The 22659-nt window shown below is 45.1% G+C and overlaps 1 pseudogene; it reads right to left on the reverse strand.

Annotated features, from left to right (window-relative positions):
- The window catches only part of LOC127925980 (ephrin type-A receptor 6-like), a 115078-nt pseudogene that overhangs the window by 9620 nt on the left and 82799 nt on the right, over positions 1 to 22659 (reverse strand).

Below are 22659 nucleotides of genomic sequence, written 5' to 3' on the forward strand. Positions count from 1 at the left end.
ACTGAAGCTAGACATGCCTTATTAATTGAACTGAAGCTAGACATGCCTTGAACTGAAGCTAGACATGCCTTATTAATTGAACTGAAGCTAGACATGCCTTGAACTGAAGTTAAATGTTTCAGGGTTTCAAACAGTCATACTGCCTCGAGATCCCATTATAGCCTATGAACACGAATGGCGAATGGGAGTCAAGCTTTCATTCCGAGTTGAGATTGAGAAATAAAAAATAGTGGCTCTTTTTAACTTGAGATTGAATTTAGAATGGTTATTTGTTGAACAGTGACTGGGCTGACCAATGACTGGGCTGACCAACGAGACTGGGCTGGCCAATGACTGGGCTGACCAATGACTGGGCTGACCAATGACTGGGCTGACCAACGAGACTGGGCTGGCCAATGACTGGGCTGACCAATGACTGGGCTGACCAATGACTGGGCTGACCAATGACTGGGCTGACCAATGACTGGGCCGAACAATGACTGGGCACAATGACTGGGTACAATGACTGGGCACAGCACATTGCTCTGGTGCTGTCTGACAGGATATTCTGCTCCTCTATCTAGACTATGTACTGTATTCTACTCCTCTATCTGGACTATGTACTGTATTCTGCTCCTCTAACTAGACTATGTACTGTATTCTGCTCCTCTAACTAGACTATGTACTGTATTCTGCTCCTCTATCTAGACTATGTACTGTATTCTGCTCCTCTAACTAGACTATGTACTGTATTCTGCTCCTATTCTCCTCCTCTATCTAGACTATGTACTGTATTCTACTCCTCTATCTAGACTATGTACTGCATTCTACTCCTCTATCTAGACTGTGTACTGTATTCTACTCCTCTATCTAGACTATGTACTGTATTCTGCTCCTCTAACTAGACTATGTACTGTATTCTGCTCCTCTATCTAGACTATGTACTGTATTCTGCTCCTCTATCTAGACTATGTACTGTATTCTGCTACTCTAACTAGACTATGTACTGTATTCTGCTCCTCTAACTAGACTATGTACTGTATTCTGCTCCTCCTCTATCTAGACTATGTACTGTATTCCACTCCTCTAACTAGACTATGTACTGTATTCTGCTCCTATTCTGCTCCTCTAACTAGACTATGTACTGTATTCTGCTCCTCTATCTAGAGTATGTACTGTATTCTGCCAGGATTCTAGGATCTCTATCTAGACTATGTACTGTATTCTACACCTCCTCTATCTAGACTATGTACTGTATTCTACTCCTCCTCTATCTAGACTATGTACTGTATTCTGCTCCTCTATCTAGACTATGTACTGTATTCTACTCCTCTATCTAGACTATGTACTGTATTCTGCTCCTCTATCTAGACTATGTACTGTATTCTGCTCCTCTATCTAGACTGTGTACTGTATTCTACTCCTCCTCTATCTAGACTATGTACTGTATTCTGCTCCTCTAACTAGACTATGTACTGTATTCTGCTCCTCTAACTAGACTATGTACTGTATTCTGCTCCTCTATCTAGAGTATGTACTGTATTCTGCTCCTCTATCTAGACTATGTACTGTATTCTACACCTCCTCTATCTAGACTATGTACTGTATTCTGCTCCTCTAACTAGACTATGTACTGTATTCTGCTCCTCTAACTAGACTATGTACTGTATTCTGCTCCTCTATCTAGACTATGTACTGTATTCTGCTCCTCTATCTAGACTATGTACTGTATTCTGCTCCTCTAACTAGACTATGTACTGTATTCTACTCCTCTAACTAGACTATGTACTGTATTCTGCTCCTCTATCTAGACTATGTACTGTATTCTGCTCCTCTAACTAGACTATGTACTGTATTCTCCTCCTCTATCTAGACTATGTACTGTATTCTGCTCCTCTATCTAGAGTATGTACTGTATTCTGCTCCTCTATCTAGACTATGTACTGTATTCTACACCTCCTCTATCTAGACTATGTACTGTATTCTACTCCTCCTCTATCTAGACTATGTACTGTATTCTGCTCCTCTATCTAGAGTATGTACTGTATTCTGCTCCTCTATCTAGACTATGTACTGTATTCTACACCTCCTCTATCTAGACTATGTACTGTATTCTGCTCCTCTAACTAGACTATGTACTGTATTCTGCTCCTCTAACTAGACTATGTACTGTATTCTGCTCCTCTATCTAGACTATGTACTGTATTCTGCTCCTCTATCTAGACTATGTACTGTATTCTACACCTCCTCTATCTAGACTATGTACTGTATTCTGCTCCTCTAACTGGACTATGTACTGTATTCTGCTCCTCTAACTAGACTATGTACTGTATTCTGCTCCTCTAACTAGACTATGTACTGTATTCTACTCCTCCTCTATCTAGACTATGTACTGTATTCTACTCCTCCTCTATCTAGACTATGTACTGTATTCTGCTCCTCCTCTATCTAGACTATGTACTGTATTCTGCTCCTCCTCTATCTAGACTATGTACTGTATTCTGCTCCTCTATCTAGACTATGTACTGTATTCTGCTCCTCTAACTAGACTATGTACTGTATTCTACTCCTCCTCTATCTAGACTATGTACTGTATTCTGCTCCTCCTCTATCTAGACTATGTACTGTATTCTACTCCTCTATCTAGACTATGTACTGTATTCTACTCCTCTATCTAGACTATGTACTGTATTCTGCTCCTCTAACTAGACTATGTACTGTATTCTGCTCCTCTAACTAGACTATGTACTGTATTCTGCTCCTCTAACTAGACTATGTACTGTATTCTGCTCCTCTATCTAGACTATGTACTGTATTCTGCTCCTCTAACTAGACTATGTACTGTATTCTACACCTCCTCTATCTAGACTATGTACTGTATTCTGCTCCTCTAACTAGACTATGTACTGTATTCTGCTCCTCTAACTAGACTATGTACTGTATTCTGCACCTCTATCTAGACTATGTACTGTATTCTGCTCCTCTATCTAGACTATGTACTGTATTCTGCTACTCTAACTAGACTATGTACTGTATTCTACTCCTCCTCTATCTAGACTATGTACTGTATTCTGCTCCTCTAACTAGACTATGTACTGTATTCTGCTCCTCTAACTAGACTATGTACTGTATTCTGCTCCTATTCTGCTCCTCTAACTAGACTATGTACTGTATTCTGCCCCTCTATCTAGACTATGTACTGTATTCTGCTCCTCTATCTAGACTATGTACTGTATTCTACTCCTCTATCTAGACTATGTACTGTATTCTACTCCTCCTCTATCTAGACTATGTACTGTATTCTACTCCTCTAACTAGACTATGTACTGTATTCTACTCCTCCTCTATCTAGACTATGTACTGTATTCTGCTCCTCTATCTAGACTATGTACTGTATTCTACTCCTCTAACTAGACTATGTACTGTATTCTACTCCTCCTCTATCTAGACTATGTACTGTATTCTGCTCCTCTAACTAGACTATGTACTGTATTCTGCTCCTCTAACTAGACTATGTACTGTATTCTGCTCCTCTATCTAGACTATGTACTGTATTCTGCTCCTCTATCTAGACTATGTACTGTATTCTACTCCTCTATCTAGACTATGTACTGTATTCTACTCCTCTAACTAGACTATGTACTGTATTCTACTCCTCTATCTAGACTATGTACTGTATTCTACTCCTCTATCTAGACTATGTACTGTATTCTACTCCTCCTCTATCTAGACTATGTACTGTATTCTACTAACCCTCCTCTATCTAGACTATGTACTGTATTCTGCTCCTCCTCTATCTAGACTATGTACTGTATTCTACACCTCCTCTATCTAGACTGTGTACTGTATTCTGCTCCTCCTCTATCTAGACTATGTACTGTATTCTGCTCCTCCTCTATCTAAACTATGTACTGTATTCTACTCCTCTAACTAGACTATGTACTGTATTCTGCTCCTCCTCTATCTAGACTATGTACTGTATTCTACTCCTCTATCTAAACTATGTACTGTATTCTACTCCTCTATCTAGACTATGTACTGTATTCTGCTCCTCTAACTAGACTATGTACTGTATTCTACTCCTCTATCTAGACTATGTACTGTATTCTGCTCCTCTATCTAGACTATGTACTGTATTCTACTCCTCCTCTATCTAGACTATGTACTGTATTCTACTCCTCTATCTAGACTATGTACTGTATTCTGCTCCTCTATCTAGACTATGTACTGTATTCTACTCCTCCTCTATCTAGACTATGTACTGTATTCTGCTCCTCCTCTATCTAGACTATGTACTGTATTCTGCTCCTCCTCTATCTAGACTATGTACTGTATTCTGCTCCTCTATCTAGACTATGTACTGTATTCCCTCCTCCTCTATCTAGACTATGTACTGTATTCTACTCCTCTAACTAGACTATGTACTGTATTCTACTCCTCCTCTAACTAGACTATGTACTGTATTCTGCTCCTCCTCTATCTAGACTATGTACTGTATTCTACTCCTCTAACTAGACTATGTACTGTATTCTGCTCCTCCTCTAACTAGACTATGTACTGTATTCTACTCCTCCTCTATCTAGACGATGTACTGTATTCTGCTCCTCTAACTAGACTATGTACTGTATTCTCCTCCTCTATCTAGACTATGTACTGTATTCTGCTCCTATTCTGCTCCTCTATCTAGACTATGTACTGTATTCTGCTCCTCTAACTAGACTATGTACTGTATTCTACTCCTCCTCTAACTAGACTATGTACTGTATTCTACTCCTCTATCTAGACTATGTACTGTATTCTACTGCTCCTCTAACTAGACTATGTACTGTATTCTACTCCTCTATCTAGACTATGTACTGTATTCTGCTCCTCTAACTAGACTATGTACTGTATTCTGCTCCTCTAACTAGACTATGTACTGTATTCTACACCTCCTCTATCTAGACTATGTACTGTATTCTGCTCCTCTAACTAGACTATGTACTGTATTCTGCTCCTCTAACTAGACTATGTACTGTATTCTACTCCTCCTCTATCTAGACTATGTACTGTATTCTGCTCCTCCTCTATCTAGACTATGTACTGTATTCTGCTCCTCTATCTAGACTATGTACTGTATTCTGCTCCTCTATCTAGACTATGTACTGTATTCTACTCCTCTATCTAGACTATGTACTGTATTCTGCTCCTCTATCTAGACTATGTACTGTATTCTGCTCCTCTATCTAGACTATGTACTGTATTCTACTCCTCCTCTATCTAGACTATGTACTGTATTCTGCTCCTCTAACTAGACTATGTACTGTATTCTGCTCCTCTAACTAGACTATGTACTGTATTCTACTCCTCCTCTATCTAGACTATGTACTGTATTCTGCTCCTCCTCTATCTAGACTATGTACTGTATTCTACTCCTCCTCTATCTAGACTATGTACTGTATTCTACTCCTCTAACTAGACTATGTACTGTATTCTACTCCTCCTCTATCTAGACTATGTACTGTATTCTACTCCTCTATCTAGACTATGTACTGTATTCTACTCCTCTAACTAGACTATGTACTGTATTCTGCTCCTCTAACTAGACTATGTACTGTATTCTGCTCCTCTAACTAGACTATGTACTGTATTCTACTCCTCCTCTATCTAGACTATGTACTGTATTCTACTCCTCCTCTATCTAGACTATGTACTGTATTCTGCTCCTCTAACTATACTATGTACTGTATTCTACTCCTCCTCTATCTAGACTATGTACTGTATTCTGCTCCTATTCTGCTCCTCTATCTAGACTATGTACTGTATTCTGCTCCTCTAACTAGACTATGTACTGTATTCTACTCCTCCTCTATCTAGACTATGTACTGTATTCTACTCCTCTAACTAGACTATGTACTGTATTCTACTGCTCCTCTATCTAGACTATGTACTGTATTCTACTCCTCTATCTAGACTATGTACTGTATTCTGCTCCTCTAACTAGACTATGTACTGTATTCTGCTCCTCTATCTAGACTATGTACTGTATTCTACTCCTCTATCTAGACTATGTACTGTATTCTGCTCCTCTAACTAGACTATGTACTGTATTCTACTCCTCCTCTAACTAGACTATGTACTGTATTCTACTCCTCCTCTAACTAGACTATGTACTGTATTCTGCTCCTCTAACTAGACTATGTACTGTATTCTACTCCTCTAACTAGACTATGTACTGTATTCTACTCCTCCTCTAACTAGACTATGTACTGTATTCTACTCCTCTAACTAGACTATGTACTGTATTCTACTCCTCCTCTAACTAGACTATGTACCAGTGTCAGGGGTTAGGGTTAGGGTCAGAGTCAGAGGTTAGGGGTAAGAGTTAGGGTCAGGGATAAGGGTCAGAGGTTAGTGTCAGGGGTTAGGGTTAGGGTCAGAGTCAGAGGTTAGGGGTAAGAGTTAGGGTCAGGGATAAGGGTCAGAGGTTAGTGTCAGGGGTTAGAGTTAGGGTCAGAGTCAGAGGTTAGGGGTAAGGGTTAGGGTCAGGGCTTAGGGTCAGATATTAGGTTCAAGGGTTAGGGGTAAGGGTCAGAGGTTAGGGTCAGGCATTAGGGTCAACGTAAGGGTAATATGTTAGGGGTCAGGGGTTACCTGTTGTCCACCAGTGTCAGTAGACTAGTGGGGTTCCTGATGAGTTTATCCAGGAAGGAGACCAGGCTGTTGAAGTGAGGTCTCTGCCCTCTCTCCTTCTGCCAGCAGTGAAGCATCAACTGGTGCAGAACCCCAGGACAGTCCATGGGGACAGGGAGACGGTAACCCTCCTCTATAGACAGGATCACCTGTAATGTAGAACCACAGGACAGTCCATGGGGACAGGGAGACGGTAACCCTCCTCTATAGACAGGATCACCTGTAATGTAGAACCACAGGACAGTCCATGGGGACAGGGAGACGGTAACCCTCCTCTATAGACAGGATCACCTGTAATGTAGAACCACAGGACAGTCCATGGGGACAGGGAGACGGTACCCCTCCTCTATAGACAGGATCACCTGTAATGTAGAACCACAGGACAGTCCATGGGGACAGGGAGACGGTAACCCTCCTCTATAGACAGGATCACCTGTAATGTAGAACCACAGGACAGTCCATGGGGACAGGGAGACGGTGACCCTCCTCTATAGACAGGATCACCTGTAATGTAGAACCACAGGACAGTCCATGGGGACAGGGAGACGGTAACCCTCCTCTATAGACAGGATCACCTGTAATGTAGAACCACAGGACAGTCCATGGGGACAGGGAGACGGTAACCCTCCTCTATAGACAGGATCACCTGTAATGTAGAACCACAGGACAGTCCATGGGGACAGGGAGATGGTAACCCTCCTCTATAGACAGGATCACCTGTAATGTAGAACCACAGGACAGTCCATGGGGACAGGGAGACGGTAACCCTCCTCTATAGACAGGATCACCTGTAATGTAGAACCACAGGACAGTCCATGGGGACAGGGAGACGGTAACCCTCCTCTATAGACAGGATCACCTGTAATGTAGAACCACAGGACAGTCCATGGGGACAGGGAGACGGTACCCCTCCTCTATAGACAGGATCACCTGTAATGTAGAACCACAGGACAGTCCATGGGGACAGGGAGACGGTAACCCTCCTCTATAGACAGGATCACCTGTAATGTAGAACCCCAGGACAGTCCATGGGGACAGGGAGACAGTAACCCTCCTCTATAGACAGGATCACCTGTAATGTAGAACCACAGGACAGTCCATGGGGACAGGAGACGGTAACCCTCCTCTATAGACAGGATCACCTGTAATGTAGAACCACAGGACAGTCCATGGGGACAGGGAGAGGTAACCCTCCCTATAGACAGGATCACCTCAGCCAGAATAACAGAACACCATAACTCACATCCTGATTGGACAAGAGGGAATAACAGAACATTAGAACTCACATCCTGATTGGACAAGAGGGAATAACAGAACATTAGAACTCACATCCTGATTGGACAAGAGGGAATAACAGAACACCTTAACTCACATCCTGATTGGACAAGAGGGAATAACAGAACACCATAACTCACATCCTGATTGGACATCTCCCAGTAAGGTCTCTCCCCGTACGACATCACTTCCCACATGACGATGCCGTAGCTCCAGACGTCGGAGGCTGAAGAGAACTTCCTGTAGGTGATGGCCTCGGGAGCTGTCCAACGGACCGGGATCTTATCCCCCTGGACAGAGGACAGAAATAAAACCTATATCTATCCCCTATATAGTACACTTCTATTAACCAGGACCCTATGGACTGAAGTCTAACCCCTATATAGTACACTTCTATTAACCAGGACCCTATGGACTGAAGTCTAACCCCTATATAGTACACTTCTATTAACCAGGACCCTATGGACTGAAGTCTATCCCCTATATAGTACACTTCTATTAACCAGGACCCTATGGACTGAAGTCTAACCCCTATATAGTACACTTCTATTAACCAGGACCCTATGGACTGAAGTCTAACCCCTATATAGTACACTTCTATTAACCAGGACCCTATGGACTGAAGTCTATCCCCTATATAGTACACTTCTATTAACCAGGACCCTATGGACTGAAGTCTATCCCCTATATAGTACACTTCTATTAACCAGGACCCTATGGACTGAAGTCTATCCCCTATATAGTACACTTCTATTAACCAGGACCCTATGGACTGAAGTCTATCCCCTATATAGTACACTTCTATTAACCAGGACCCTATGGACTGAAGTCTAACCCCTATATAGTACACTTCTATTAACCAGGACCCTATGGACTGAAGTCTATCCCCTATATAGTACACTTCTATTAACCAGGACCCTATGGACTGAAGTCTAACCCCTATATAGTACACTTCTATTAACCAGGACCCTATGGACTGAAGTTAAACACCTTACACACACACACACACACACACACACACACACACACACACACACACACACACACACACACACACACACACACACACACACACACACACACACACACACACACCCACTCCTTACCATGGTGTTATATGCAGGCTCAGGGTGGTCCTCTAGGACTCTGGACAGGCCGAAGTCAGACACCTTACACACCAGACCCTCATCTACCAGGATGTTGCGAGCGGCCAGGTCACGGTGCACGTAGCCCAAGTCAGACAGGTAGGTCATCCCTGACGCCACGCCATGCAGCATCCCCACCAGCTGGACCACTGTGAAGTGGCCATCATGCTGCTGGAGAGGGAGAGAGATAGAGGACATACTTCATACATGACAAAGTATCAGGCTGCTGGAGAGAGAGGGGAGAGAGAGGAGAGAGAGAGAGAGAGAGAGAGAGAGAGAGAGAGAGAGAGAGAGAGAGAGAGAGAGAGAGAGAGAGAGAGAGAGAGAGAGAGAGAGAGGGAGAGGGAGAGGGAGACCAGAGAGGGAGAGGGAGAGAGAGAGAGAGGAGAGAGAGAGAAGTGACAAACTTCCTACATGACAAAGTATCAGGCTGCTGGAGAGAGAGGGGAGAGGGAGGGAGAGAGGAGGACATACTTCCTACATGACAAAGTATCAGGCTGCTGGAGAGAGAGAGAGGAAAGGAGAGGGAGAGAGAGAGAAGTGACAAACTTCCTACATGACAAAGAGGCTGCTGAGAGAGAGAGGGGAGAGGAAAGGGAGAGGGAGAGAGAGAGAGAGAGAGAGAGAGAGAGAGAGAGAGAGAGAGAGAGAGAGAGAGAGAGAGAGGACAGACTTCCTACATGACATAGAGTATCTGTAGTAAATCAGTTTGTATAGGAGTCACTCTCACCCTCAGAAAAGAGTCCAGGGACCCGTTCTCCATGTATTCCACCACAATCATCACAGGTCTGCCTGGTGAAACAGAAAAACACAAAGTCATTACTTAACCCATGTGAAACCACCTCTGAAAAGGGACGTATCATTTAGAATCAAATGTTAAATACTGTGTTCCACAAGGCTCAGTGCTGGACCCACTATAGAATCAAATGTTAAATACGGTGTTCCACAAGGCTCAGTGCTGGACCCACTATAGAATCAAATGTTAAATACGGTGTTCCACAAGGCTCAGTGCTGGACCCACTATAGAATCAAATGTTAAATACGGTGTTCCACAAGGCTCAGTGCTGGACCCACTATAGAATCAAATGTTAAATACGGTGTTCCACAAGGCTCAGTGCTGGACCCACTATAGAATCAAATGTTAAATACGGTGTTCCACAAGGCTCAGTGCTGGAACCACTATAGAATCAAATGTTAAATACGGTGTTCCACAAGGCTCAGTGCTGGACCCACTATAGAATCAAATGTTAAATACGGTGTTCCACAAGGCTCAGTGCTGGACCCACTATAGAATCAAATGTTAAATACGGTGTTCCACAAGGCTCAGTGCTGGACCCACTATAGAATCAAATGTTAAATACGGTGTTCCACAAGGCTCAGTGCTGGACCCACTATAGAATCAAATGTTAAACGGAGGTTGTTCCATTGCTGGACCCCATAGAATCAAATGTTAAATACGGTGTTCCACAGCAGGCTCAGTGCTGGACCCACTATAGAATCAAATGTTAAATACGGTGTTCCATGATGGAGGCTCAGTGCTGGACCCACTATAGAATCAAATGTTAAATACGGTGTTCCACAAGGCTCAGTGCTGGACCCACTATAGAATCAAATGTTAAATACGGTGTTCCACACAGGCTCAGTGCTGGACCCACTATAGAATCAAATGTTAAATATGGTGTTCCACAAGGCTCAGTGCTGGACCCACTATAGAATCAAATGTTAAATACGGTGTTCCACAAGGCTCAGTGCTGGACCCACTATAGAATCAAATGTTAAATACGGTGTTCCACAGGCCACTCACAAGGCTCAGTGCTGGACCCACTATAGAATCAAATGTTAAATACGGTGTTCCACACAGGCTCAGTGCTGGACCCACTATAGAATCAAATGTTAAAACATACAGGGTGTTCTAGAAACCCTCATTCTACTTGGGAAAATAGTATTCTATTGCTGGGGGAAACCCTCAATAACATTCTACTGCTGGAAACCCCAATAACACTATGGGGGAGAATCAAATGTTAAATACGGTGTTCCACAAGGCTCTACTGCTGGACCCACTATAGAATCAAATGTTAAATACTGTGTTCCACAAGGCTCCGTGCTGGCCCCACTATAGTTGACTTTAACGGAGGTTGTTATTTCTCCCATGTTCTAGACTACGCTGCCGTGCTGATCCATACAGCAGAGGATTCTCTTACTCTGGTGACCACCCTTCCAGCCGTATGATGTTGGGGTTGTCAAACTGTCCCATGATGGAGGCCTCTCTGAGGAAGTCTCTTCTCTGGGGCTCCACGTAGCCTCCCTTCAGGGTCTTAATGGCCACCCGGATCTCCTTCTGACCTGGGAAACCCGCATAACATTCTACTGCTGCACACCTCCCCGAACTCACTGGAGGAGGACAGGTAACAATAACACTATTCTACTGCTGGGGAAAACAATAACACACGAAACCCACAATAACATTCTACTGCACAACACTACACACACACACAACACACTACTGCACACACACACACACACACACACACACACACACACACACACACACACACACACAACACACACACACACACACACACATCAACATGTGAGTCATTTAGCAGACTCTTATCCAATAACATTCTACAGCCAGTGCATTCACCTCAATAACATTGAGCTGGGAGAAAAATACAAAACTCATATCAGTTTATGGAAGTAGACCTCTGCTGGGGAAAATAACATTCTTTTGAAATAGTCAGTCAACACTACAAGCTGGGGAAACCCCAAGCAGATCCTCATTGATTTAGGCCAATCACTGTCTAATCAGACTCAATACTGTCTAGTTGGAAGACTCCCCTGGTGATGAATCTAACCACTGATCTGAGTGCTATATCCTTGCTGGGGAAACCCCCACAGTGAGGTGAATAACCAGCTCACACTTAGACACAGTGTCCACTAGATGGCAGTCACATAACTTAAAACAGACAGGATCGGGACTGGAGAAACCCTCACTAACATTCTACTGCTGGGGAAACCTCAATAACATTCTACTGCTGGGGAAACCCTCAATAACATTCTACTGGGGGAAATTCTACCTGGGGGAAACCCTCAATAACATTCTACTGCTGGGGGAAACCCTCAATAACATTCTACTGCTGGGGAAACCCTCAATAACATTCTACTGCTGGGGAAACCCTCAAAACATTCTACTGCTGGGGAAACCCTCAATAACATTCTACTGCTGGGGAAACCCTCACTACTGGGGGAAACCCTCAATAACATTATACTGCTGGGGGAAACCCTCAATAACATTCTACTGCTGGGATAAACCCTCAATAACATTCTACTGCTGGGGAAACCCTCAATAACATTCTACTGCTGGGGGAAACCCTCAATAACATTCTACTGCTGGGGGAAACCCTCAATAACATTCTACTGCTGGGGGAAACCCTCAATAACATTCTACTGCTGGGGAAACCCTCAATAACATTCTACTGCTGGGGGAAACCCTCAATAACATTCTACTGCTGGGGGAAACCCTCAATAACATTCTACTGCTGGGGAAACCCTCAATAACATTCTACTGCTGGGGAAACCCTCAATAACATTCTACTGCTGGGGGAAACCCTCAATAACATTCTACTGCTGGGGGAAACCCTCAATAACATTCTACTGCTGGGGAAACCCTCAATAACATTCTACTGCTGGGGGAAACCCTCAATAACATTCTACTGCTGGGGGAAACCCTCAATAACATTCTACTGCTGGGGGAAACCCTCAATAACATTCTACTGCTGGGGGAAACCCTCAATAACATTCTACTGCTGGGGGAAACCCTCAATAACATTCTACTGCTGGGGGAAACCCTCAATAACATTCTACTGCTGGGGGAAACCCTCACTAACATTCTACTGCTGGAGAAAACACTACGTTTTTTAAATTTATTTTACCTTTTATTTAACTAGTCAGTTAAGAACAAATTCTTATTTACAATGACACCTTAGGAACAGTCTTGTTCAGGGGCAGAACGACAGAATTTAACCTTTTCGGCTCGGGGATTCGATCTTGCAACCTTTCGGTTACTGGCCCAACGCTCTAACCACGAGGATACCTGCTGTCCACTGTCTATAGACACCATCCTATATAACTACTGTCTATACAAATCATTCTATACAACTACTGTCTATAGACACCATCTAATATAACTACTGTCTATACAAATCATCTTATACAACTACTGTCTATACACACCATCCTATATAACTACTGTCTATACAAATCATCTTATACAACTACTGTCTATAGACACCATCCTATATAACTACTGTCTATACACACCATCCTATATAACTACTGTCTATACACACCATCCTATATAACTACTGTCTATACACACCATCCTATATAACTACTGTCTATACTGTCTATACACACCATCCTATATAACTACTGTCTATACACACCATTCTATATAACTACTGTCTATACACACCATCCTATATAACTACTGTGTGTGTGTGTGTGTGTGTGTGTGTGTGTGTGTGTGTGTGTGTGTGTGTGTGTGTGTGTGTGTGTGTGTGTGTGTGTGTGTGTGTGTGTGTGTGTGTGTGTGTGTGTGTGTGTGTGTGTGTGTGTGTGTGTGTCTCGGTACCTGCTCCTATCACCCTCTCGATGCGTATTCTAGAAGGATCTATCTCCTTGGTGAACTCGTGGACAGCCTGCGTTGGGTCTTCATATGTGTCAGGATCCACATACGTCTTGATACCAGGGAAAGGAAGCACGTTCTGGAAGTGAGCCCTCCTCTTATCGTCTGACTGCATCTTAGCCTTGATGAACACCTGACACCTGGACCAGGAGAGAGACACACAGCGGACGATGTCAGCTTCCTGTCTGACTACATTACAGACACATGTCAGGTAGAGGTTCCTGTCTGACTACATTACAGACACATGTCAGGTAGAGGTTCCTGTCTGACTACATTACAGACACATGTCAGGTAGAGGTTCCTGTCTGACTACATTACAGACACATGTCAGGTAGAGGTTCCTGTCTGACTACATTACAGACACATGTCAGGTAGAGGTTCCTGTCTGGCTACATTACAGACACATGTCAGGTAGAGGTTCCTGTCTGGCTACATGTCAGGTAGAGGTTCCTGTCTGGCTACATTACAGACACAAGTCAGGTTGAGGTTCCTGTCTGGCTACATGTCAGGTAGAGGTTCCTGTCTGGCTACATTACAGACACACGTCAGGTTGAGGTTCCTGTCTGACTACATGTCAGGTAGAGGTTCCTGTCTGGCTACATTACAGACACATGTCAGGTAGAGGTTCCTGTCTGACTACATGTCAGGTAGAGGTTCCTGTCTGACTACATTACAGACACATGTCAGGTAGAGGTTCCTGTCTGACCACATGTCAGGTAGAGGTTCCTGTCTGGCTACATTACAGGTAGAGGTTCCTGTCCGGCTACATGTCAGGTAGAGGTTCCTGTCCGGCTACATGTCAGGTAGAGGTTCCTGTCTGGCTACATGTCAGGTAGAGGTTCCTGTCTGGCTACATGTCAGGTAGAGGTTCCTGTCTGGCTACATTACAGACACGTGTCAGATCTCGCCTGGATAGATTAACTGATCTGATGCCTGACTGCACAGTTGATGATGTGGCATTCAACCATTGGTTGATGCAATGCAATGACTGAACATCTAGTCGGGCAGGAAGTGGACCAGGATGCAGGGAGTACAGTGGAGTTGTCCACCACAGCATACGGGCTGAAATCAAAAGTAGTGCAATATTGCTGTCCCATTTGGGACCCATCCTCTGTCGTAGCCCAGTCCCAATGTGAACCTCCAGTCAGTGTTCATTTGGGACTCATCCTATGTCGTAGCCCAGTCCCAATCTGAACCTCCAGTCAGTGTCCCATTTGGGACACATCCTCTGTCGTAGCCCAGTCCCAATGTGAACCTCCAGTCAGTGTTCATTTGGGACTCATCCTATGTCGTAGCCCAGTCCCAATCTGAACCTCCAGTCAGTGTCCCATTTGGGACTCATCCTATGTCGTAGCCCAGTCCCAATCTGAACCTCCAGTCAGTGTCCCATTTGGGACTCATCCTCTGTCGTAGCCCAGTCCCAATGTGAACCTCCAGTCAGTGTCCCATTTGGGACTCATCCTATGTCGTAGCCCAGTCCCAATCTGAACCTCCAGTCAGTGTCCCATTTGGGACTCATCCTCTGTCGTAGCCCAGTCCCAATCTGAACCTCCAGTCAGTGTCCCATTTGGGACTCATACTATGTCGTAGCCCAGTCCCAATCTGAACCTCCAGTCAGTGTCCCATTTGGGACTCATCCTCTGTCGTAGCCCAGTCTCAATCTGAACCTCCAAACAGCGTCCCATTTGGGACTCATCCTATGTCGTAGCCCAGTCTCAATCTGAACCTCCAAACAGCGTCCCATTTGGGACTCATCCTATGTCGTAGCCCAGTCCCAATCTGAACCTCCAAACAGCGTCCCATTTGGGACTCATCCTATGTCGTAGCCCAGTCTCAATCTGAACCTCCAAACAGCGTCCCATTTGGGACTCATCCTCTGTTGTAGCCCAGTCTCAATCTGAACCTCCAAACAGCGTCCCATTTGGGACTCATCCTCTGTCGTAGCCCAGTCCCAATCTGAACCTCCTGTCAGAGTTCCATTTGGGACTCATCCTCTGTCGTAGCCCAGTCTCAATCTGAACCTCCAAACAGCGTCCCATTTGGGACTCATCCTCTGTCGTAGCCCAGTCCCAATCTGAACCTCCAAACAGCGTCCCATTTGGGACTCATCCTCTGTCGTAGCCCAGTCCCAATCTGAACCTCCAGTCAGTGTCCCATTTGGGACTCATCCTCTGTCGTAGCCCAGTCCCAATCTGAACCTCCAATCAGCGTCCCATTTGGGACTCATCCTCTGTCGTAGCCCAGTCTCAATCTGAACCTCCAAACAGCGTCCCATTTGGGACTCATCCTCTGTCGTAGCCCAGTCCCAATCTGAACCTCCAAACAGCGTCCCATTTGGGACTCATCCTCTGTCGTAGCCCAGTCCCAATCTGAACCTCCAGTCAGTGTCCCATTTGGGACTCATCCTATGTCGTAGCCCAGTCCCAATGTGAACCTCCAGTCAGTGTCCCATTTGGGACTCATCCTATGTCGTAGCCCAGTCCCAATCTGAACCTCCAGTCAGAGTTCATTTGGGACTCATCCTCTGTCGTAGCCCAGTCCCAATCTGAACCTCCTGTCAGTGTCCCATTTGGGACTCATCCTATGTCGTAGCCCAGTCCCAATCTGAGCCTCCTGTCAGTGTCCCATTTGGGACTCATCCTATGTCGTAGCCCAGTCTCAATCTGAACCTCCAAACAGCATCCCATTTGGGACTCATCCTCTGTCGTAGCCCAGTCCCAATGTGAACCTCCAGTCAGTGTCCCATTTGGGACTCATCCTATGTCGTAGCCCAGTCCCAATCTGAACCTCCAGTCAGTGTCCCATTTGGGACTCATCCTCTGTCGTAGCCCAGTCTCAATCTGAACCTCCAAACAGCATCCCATTTGGGACTCATCCTCTGTCGTAGCCCAGTCCCAATCTGAACCTCCAGTCAGTGTCCCATTTGGGACTCATCCTATGTCGTAGCCCAGTCCCAATCTGAACCTCCAGTCAGTGTCCCATTTGGGACTCATCCTATGTCGTAGCCCAGTCCCAATGTGAACCTCCAGTCAGTGTCCCATTTGGGACTCATCCTATGTCGTAGCCCAGTCCCAATCTGAACCTCCAGTCAGTGTCCCATTTGGGACTCATCCTATGTCGTAGCCCAGTCCCAATCTGAACCTCCAGTCAGTGTCCCATTTGGGACTCATCCTCTGTCGTAGCCCAGTCCCAATCTGAACCTCCAGTCAGTGTCCCATTTGGGACTCATCCTCTGTCGTAGCCCAGTCCCAATCTGAACCTCCAGTCAGTGTCCCATTTGGGACTCATCCTATGTCGTAGCCCAGTCCCAATCTGAACCTCCAGTCAGTGTCCCATTTGGGACTCATCCTATGTCGTAGCCCAGTCCCAATCTGAACCTCCAGTCAGTGTCCCATTTGGGACTCATCCTCTGTCGTAGCCCAGTCCCAATCTGAACCTCCAGTCAGTGTCCCATTTGGGACTCATCCTATGTCGTAGCCCAGTCCCAATCTGAACCTCCTGTCAGAGTTCATACACTCTCTGTCAGTCAGTCGTAGCTGCAGACAGACAGGGGAGCAACCAATGAGAGGACACAACCAGACAGCCAGCAGCTGGATTGCATGCAAGGTAATTAGGCATAAAAGTGTCCCAGCCAATGGGAACATGAGAAGGACAGCTTGGCGGATGTGGGGGGGGTCCATTAAAACCTGCCTGGTTGAACCGACTGAATCACACTCAGAAATAATGAGAGAAGAGGGGGAGAGGAAGATAGAGAGATAATAGAAAGGGGAGAGAGGGGGGGAGAGAGAGAGAGAGAGAGAGAGAGAGAGAGAGAGAGAGAGAGAGAGAGAGAGAGAGAGAGAGAGAGGTGGTGGGGGAGAGAGGGGAGGAGAAGGAAGAGAGGAGAGGAGAGAGAGGGGGAGGAAGTGGGAGAGGGAGGGAAAGGGTGAGAAAGAGGAATGGTTGAAGAGAGAGGGGAGAGAAGAGAGATGGCGAGGGAGAGGGAGAGAGTGAGTCCTGGGGCTCTGTTCACATACACAAACACCCTACAGAGTCCCAGGACTCAGCAACACAATCAGACACCAACCAAATTACGAGAAAACAAAAAGATAATTACTTGACAAATTAGAAAGAAGTAACAAAAAAACTGAGCAAACTAGAATGCTATTTGGCCCTAAACAGAGATTGGCAGAATACCTGACCACTGTGACCGACCCAAATTTAAGGAAAGCTTTGACTATGTACAGACTCAGTGAGCATAGCCTTGCTATTGAGAAAGGCCGCCGTAGGCAGACATGGCTCTCAAGAGAAGACAGGCTATGTGCTCACTGCCCACAAAATGAGGTGGAAACTGAGCTGCACTTCCTAACCTCCTGCCCAATGTATGACCATTTTAGAGACGCATATTTCCCTCAGATTACACAGATCCACAAAGAATTTGAAAACAAATCCAATTTTGATAAACTCCCATATCTACTGGGTGAAATACCACAGTGTGACATCACAGCAGCAAGATTTGTGACCTGTTGCCACGAGAAAAGGTGCAACCAGTGAAGAACAAACACCATTATAAATACAACCCATATTTATGCTTATTTATTTTATCTTGTGTCCTTTACCATTTGTACATTATAATATGACATTTGAAAAGTCTTTATTCTTTTGGAACTTCTGTGAGTGTAATGTTTACTGTTCATTTTTATTGTTTATTTCAATTTTGTATATTATCTATTTCAATTGCTTTGGCAATGTTAATAACATATGTTTCCCATGCCAATAAATCTCCCTGTGGCCTCTTGGGTAGGGGGCAGTATTTCGACATCTGGATGAGAAGTGTGCCCAAAGTAAACTGCATGTTACTCAGGCCTAGAAGCTAGGATATGCATATAATTGGTAGATTTGAATAGAAAACACTCTAAAGTTTCCAAAACTGTTAAAATAATATAATAAAATAATAAAACCTGAGGAAAATCCATCCAGGAAGTGGGATTTCTTTGATGTGGGGTATTTTAATTTTGGAGCTCCGAGCCACTTCAAATGTGAAACTATTGAAAACTATGACTTCAGCCACACTGAGATACACTGAGACACACCTCCCAGCTATTGAAAACTATGACTTCAGCCTCCCAGATTGCAGTTCCTATTTTGAATTGAATGTCTGTACCGTGTCTAATGGGTTAGGACCCAGATTGCAGTTCCTATGGCTTCCACTAGATGTCAACAGTCTTTAGACATGGTTTAAGGCTTGTTTTCTGAAAAATGAAGAAGAATGAGACCCTTTTTGTCAGTGGACTGAGGAAGAATGCAGAGCTGGTTTGCCCTCTGTTTTTCCCCTTCTATTGAATACGCTTGTTGTCCGGTTGAAATATTATCGATTATCTAGATAGTTGACAACCTGAGGATTAATTCGAAACATCGTTTGACATGTTTCGACGAACTTTACCGGTACTATTAGGATGTATTTGTCTGCATGTTTTGACCACCTTGGACTCAGTGGATTACTGAACAAAACGCGCCAACAAAACAAGAGTTTTTGGGATATAAAGAGGGACTTTATCGAACAAAACAAACATTTATTGTGTAGCTGGGACTCTTGTGAGTGCAACCATATGAAGATCTTCAAAGGTAAGTGAATAATGTTATCGCTATTTCTGACTTTTGTAATTCCTTTACTTGGTTGAAAAATGTTTGCTTTTGTACGCGGGGCGCTGTCCTCAGATAATCACATGGTGTGCTTTCGCCGTAAAGCCTTTTTGAAATCTGTAAAAGCGTCTGGATTAAAGAGAAGTTAATCTTTACACCGATGTATAACACTTGTATTTTTTTATGAATGTTTATTATGACTATTTCTGTATTTTAAATTTGGCGCTCGGATGTTGTCGAGGTCGCTAGCAGAACGCCTGCACCAGAAAGGTTACAGCCCCTTGAATTGTTGTCAAGGCAACCTAAGGGCACATTGAATTGAGAGAGAGGGGGCATAAGTATTACTTCAGAAGTATGTTGTGCACTACTAAGGATTGTGGGGATGTGTGTACTACTAAGGAGTGGGGATGTAAGGTAGTGTACTACTAAGGAGTGGGGATGTAAAGTAGTGTACTACTAAGGAGTGGGGATGTAAAGTAGTGTACTACTAAGGAGTGGGGATGTAAAGTAGTGTACTACTAAGGAGTCAGGATGTAAAGTAGTGCACTACTAAGGAGTGGGGATGTAAAGTAGTGTACTACTAAGGAGTCAGGATGTAAAGTAGTGCACTACTAAGGAGTGGGGATGTAAAGTAGTGTACTACTAAGGAGTGGGGATGTCCCTTACCGTCCGGTGATGAGGAAGAAGAGGGTGAGGATGATGAGCAGGGAGAACCCACCCACGGCTGCCGTGACAACCACGAGCACCTGTCCCTGGTCAGCTGCCATGCCTGAGTCTGTTACGGGTCAGAGCAGAGAGAGACAAGCACACAACTTAGTACTACACACACCGAGACACACACACACACTGAGACACACACACACTGAGATACACACACACTGAGACATACACACTGAGACAAGCACACACTGAGACACACTGAGACAAGCACACACTGAGACACACACACACTGAGACACACACACACTGAGATACACACACTGAGACACACTGAGACAAGCACACACTGAGGACTACACACACTGAGATACACACACTGAGATACACACACACTGAGACACACTGAGACAAGCACACACTGAGACACACACACACTGAGACACACACACACTGAGACACACACACACTGAGATACACTGAGACAAGCACACACTGAGATACACTGAGACAAGCACACAACTTAGTACTACACACACTGAGATACACACACTGAGATACACACACTGACACACTGAGACAAGCACACACTGAGACACACAAACACTGAGACACACACACTGAGACACACACACACTGAGACACACAAACACTGAGACACACACTGAGACACTGACACACACACTGAGACACACACACACTGAGACACAAACACTGAGACACACTGAGACAACACACACTGAGACACACACACACTGAGACACACAAACACTGAGATACACAAACACTGAGACACACACACACTGAGACACACACACACTGAGACACACTGAGACAACACACACTGAGACACACACACACTGAGACACACACACACTGAGACACACAAACACTGAGACACACAAACACTGAGACACACACACACTGAGACACACAAACACTGAGACACACACACACTGAGATACACAAACACTGAGACACACAAACACTGAGACACACACACACTGAGACACACAAACACTGAGACACACACACACTGAGACACACAAACACTGAGACACACACACACTGAGACACACACACACTGAGACACACTGAGACAAGACACACACTGAGACACACAAACACTGAGACACACAAACACTGACACACACACACACTGAGACACACAAACACTGAGACACACAAACACTGAGACACACACACACTGAGACACACAAACACTGAACACACTGAGACACACACACACTGAGACACACACACACTGAGACACACACACACACTGAGACACACACACACTGAGACACACACACACTGAGACACACTGAGACACACACACACTGAGACACACAAACACTGAGACACAAACACTGAGACACACACTGAGACACACACACACTGAGACACACACACTGAGACACACTGAGACACACACACACTGAGACACACACACACTGAGACACACACACTGAGACACACTGAGACAAGCACACACTGACACTGAGACACACACACACTGAGACACACACACTGAGACACACACACACTGAGACACACACACACTGAGACACAGCACACGCACTGAACATACACACTGAGACACACACACTGAGACACACACACACACACACACTGAGATACACTGAGACAAGCACACACTGAGATACACACACTGAGATACACACACTGAGACACACACACACACACACACACACACACACACACACACACACGTGCGCGTCCTCACACTCGTCCCCGGTGGAGAAGTGAACCGTGTTGCTGTAAGCGGTGAGGCCCGCGGCGGTGCGAGCGCGCACGTGGAACATGTACACAGTGGAGGGCTTGAGACCGGTCACCACGACGCCCAGGGCCTTGGTACGGGTCGATGAGTAGCCCGACTCTTCCTGTTCCTGGTGAGGACACGCCCACAATGACTTCACTTACAACAGGGTGGGAGCAAAATAAGGCATGCAGTAGCCCCCCCCTAGAGGAGCACTGGTTAACAGAGACCTTTATATCCAGTAGCCCCCCTAGAGGAGCACTGGTTAACAGAGACCTTTATATCCAGTAGCCCCCCCCCCCTAGAGGAGCGCTGGTTAACAGAGACCTTTATATCCAGTAGCCCCCCAGGAGCGCTGGTTAACAGAGACCTTTATATCCAGTAGCCCCCCAGGAGCGCTGGTTAACAGAGACCTTTATATCCAGTAGCCCCCTAGAGGAGCGCTGGTTAACAGAGACCTTTATATCCAGTAGCCCCCCTAGAGGAGCACTGGTTAACAGAGACCTTTATATCCAGTAGCCCCCTAGAGGAGCACTGGTTAACAGAGACCTTTATATCCAGTAGCCCCCTAGAGGAGTGCTGGTTAACAGAGACCTTTATATCCAGTAGCCCCCTAGAGGAGCGCTGGTTAACAGAGACCTTTATATCCAGTAGCCCCCTAGAGGAGCGCTGGTTAACAGAGACCTTTATATCCAGTAGCCCCCTAGAGGAGCGCTGGTTAACAGAGACCTTTATATCCAGTAGCCCCCCCCTAGAGGAGCGCTGGTTAACAGAGACCTTTATATCCAGTAGCCCCCTAGAGGAGCGCTGGTTAACAGAGACCTTTATATCCAGTAGCCCCC

The sequence above is a fragment of the Oncorhynchus keta genome, unplaced genomic scaffold, assembly GCF_023373465.1.
Source record: "Oncorhynchus keta strain PuntledgeMale-10-30-2019 unplaced genomic scaffold, Oket_V2 Un_contig_6537_pilon_pilon, whole genome shotgun sequence".
In the NCBI taxonomy this organism is placed as follows: domain Eukaryota; kingdom Metazoa; phylum Chordata; class Actinopteri; order Salmoniformes; family Salmonidae; genus Oncorhynchus; species Oncorhynchus keta.